The following is a 3,307-nucleotide window of genomic DNA, read 5'->3' on the forward strand; positions in this document are numbered from 1 at the left end:
ATCATCAGGGAAATGCAAATTAAGACCACAATGAGATATCACCTCACACCTGTCAGAATGGCCATCATCAATAAATCAACAAACAACAAGTGTTGGCAGGGATGTGGAGAAAAAGGAACACTGGGAATTGTAAATTGATGTAGCTAGTATGGAAAACAGTATGGTGTTTCCTCCAAAATTTTAAATATAACTACCATATGACCCAGCAATTCTACTTCTGGGTATATATCCAAAACACTAATTCACAAAGATATGTGCACCCATATGTTCATTGCAGCATTATTAACAATATCCAAGATATAGAAGCAAGCTAGGTATCTATCAATAGACAAATGGATAAAAAAGAGGTGGTACATATATGCAATGGAATATTACTCATCAATAAAACAGAATAAAATCTTATTATTTGTGACAACATGGATGAACCTATAGGGTATTAAGCTAAGTGAAATGTCAGAAAGAGAAAGACAAATAACCTAATTTTTGAGTGTCTACTATTTGCATACTTTGATCTAGGAGCCCACATGTATGTATGTTACACTTTTCTGTCATCTATGTCTCTCTTGTTTTTTTGTTTTTTTAATTTTTTTTATTTGTTCTTCTTTATTGTTAGTTACAAAATCTCATTTTTGACTGGACTCAGACTTAGAGGTAGAAGCTTTCAGAGACGATAGTCTATGTCTCTGGGCAATCTGTTCCTGGCGTTTTTCTTTGGCCTTCTTCATTCTCAGCCAAAAGTGTAGCATATTCTGTGGCCTCATCCTTATTTTTCTTAGTATGTTGTTTCTTCAGAGCAATATGCCTGTGCCTGTGTTGTAGGACACATGGATAACAAGATGCTGAATCTTGGGTGCATTAGTCCTAAGTTTCTTACCTTCTCTCACTAGGGGCTTTCTCACAGCATATTTGTGGACATCAGCTTTTTTAGAGAGATTGCAAAGTTTGCAGATTCTGCTAGCTCTTTTGGGCCCCAGGCACAAGGGTATCAGTGAGACCAGGAATATCTTTCTCCTCCTTTTTTCACAATGACCAAGTTGAGAACACAGATTGGCTCCACAATGCAACTATGAACAAATTTGCATTTTTCTCTCCCCAGTTCTCCTTGGTCTATAACAGCGTACTCCTTACCTAGCAACAGGTGGACTTGGCCATGGGTCAATATACCCTGCTTCATGGGGAAACCTTGTTTGTTGTTCCCACCATTGATTTGAAACGTATAACCTTTCCATTCTTCACCCAGAGCATCAGCAGCAAAGTCTGTGGCCATATGCTTCTCACAAAAGGTACAAAGTTTGAGTTCATCATCCACTTCAATGAGTTTCTGGCAGCCAGTAGCTAGGAAAGAGATGCTGAGCTTCATCCTGGAGCAGCCGACAGCCTTCAAGGCTCCACAAAAAAAGATTTATGTGTCTCTTAATCCTACTCTCCAGCATATTAATTTGCCTCTCCTTTCTTAATTTCACCTTCCTATATTTTTACTAATAATTGAAGTCATGTTTCAGCTATGTTTAAGTTGCTTATAAACCTAAGCACTGAGATTGTAATAAAATGTTTTATTGCATTTGATAACATTTCTACTTTGTACTTTCTATGTTATGAATTTTTTCAAGCTATTCCCAAATCTTATTGATTATTTTCCTCAATTAACTAAAATTAAATGAAACCCAGAATATTAAGCTTAGGAGTAAATGATTTTTTTTAAAAAATATGGATAAGTACTTAGTTGTCATTAAATAATTTGGAGTATAACTATCTTTAGCTTAATATCAACTAAATAAAGACTAATTCTTATTCATTCTCCTGAGTTCATCCTTGATCCAAAAATTCAGGGAAATCAGGAATTCCATTAGTAGGAAGCAGCTACAATTATTGTTACCATTCCCTGCCCTAAGATTTTTTTTCCCTTCTCTTCTAGGATCCTGAATATTTGTTGCAGAAAAAGAAAGAAAAAAAATAAATCCCGAGTCTAATTTATTTTGGGAGCAGAATTGGCTCCAATTCTTTTCCTTGCTTTGATTTTGCAAGTCTTCCTCTAAGTTATTTTAGGGGTTCCTCTACAGTTATGGTAATGTGAAATCCAGAAAGTTTAAAAAGACAAGCTTGTCCTCACTTCAGTTGTCTCTATTATGCGCCATGAACAAATTTCATAGCCCTTGCAGAAAATGGTTCTGTGCACATACCCAGTGTGGCCAGAGTATTTTTGTCTTAGATAAAAGATACTGCTCCTAGTTTTCAACTCTCACCGAGGGACTCTTCACAGGCCTGCAGAAGTCTAATCTTTTTCCCGGGGTTTTCAGAAGCAACCAAAACATATCCTCCGGCATGTCTGCTATTAACAACACTGCATTCCTTCTACCCAAAAGCCACCAGCTGCATATCTGTCACTTTTCCTTTCCAGCATCCTTCCCCTAACATAACCTAGAATTCACTACCTCCCTCTAGCAGCACTGCTCTGAGGCAAGGGAACACGTGTGTGGTGGTAGAGAAAAAGCTGCCCTTCATCCTATCTGTCTCCAGAGTATCAGGGATATAAATATGATCTTTGAATAGATTTTTCCCCATTTTCTTAATATATTAGGTTGCTACAAAAAAGGTTTATGTAGTTCATCTTAGGTCTATGCCCACTCACCACTCTCCCGGTTAGTTACCATTTGAATACTCATCGCTACCATTAACAGAATGCTTGTTCCATGCTTCCCACATTACTCAGAACTCTTTATTATTTATTTTCATCTTCAGAACAAGTTTCCTTCTTCCAAAAATAATTTAATAAAACCCAGAATATTAAGCTTAGGGGTAAATGATTTTTTTTAATCTGAAGAAGTATTTAGTTGTCATTAAATAATTTAGATTATAACTATCTTTGGCTTAATATCAATTAAATAAGGACAAATTCTTGTTCATTCTACTGAGTTCATCCTTGATCCAAAAATTCAGGGAAATCAGGAACTCCGTTAGTAGGAAGCAGCTACCATTATTGTTATCATTATTGTTATCTGTGAAATCAATATAACAGTTACTCCTATTAAATGAGAGAAACTGAGGACAAGGGATTCTGGGTAGTTTATCTAAGACTGTGCAAGAAATAAATGCTGAGAATAGGAGCCAGTGCACTTACTCATTGCACTAACTTACATTATTTCACCCTAAATTTTTTTTTTATCAAGTCACCAGTAGAGATTTGAACTGAATGCTGAATCAAAGGCAAGACAGCCACATTCATTTCTTTGAACCCTTGAATAAAATATACCTGTTCCCTTTGTTACCGAACCACGATTAAAACAACCACAAAAACAGTTACAGCCAG

General features: G+C 36.2%; 1 pseudogene; it reads right to left on the bottom strand.

The window, feature by feature from the left end:
• Positions 1–562: 562 nt before the first annotated feature.
• LOC118711642 lies at positions 563–1,374 on the bottom strand (annotated as a pseudogene).
• Between the last annotated feature and the right edge of the window lie 1,933 nt (positions 1,375–3,307).

Source organism: Pipistrellus kuhlii, unplaced genomic scaffold (assembly GCF_014108245.1).
Source record: "Pipistrellus kuhlii isolate mPipKuh1 unplaced genomic scaffold, mPipKuh1.p scaffold_m20_p_1, whole genome shotgun sequence".
Lineage (NCBI taxonomy): Eukaryota > Metazoa > Chordata > Mammalia > Chiroptera > Vespertilionidae > Pipistrellus > Pipistrellus kuhlii.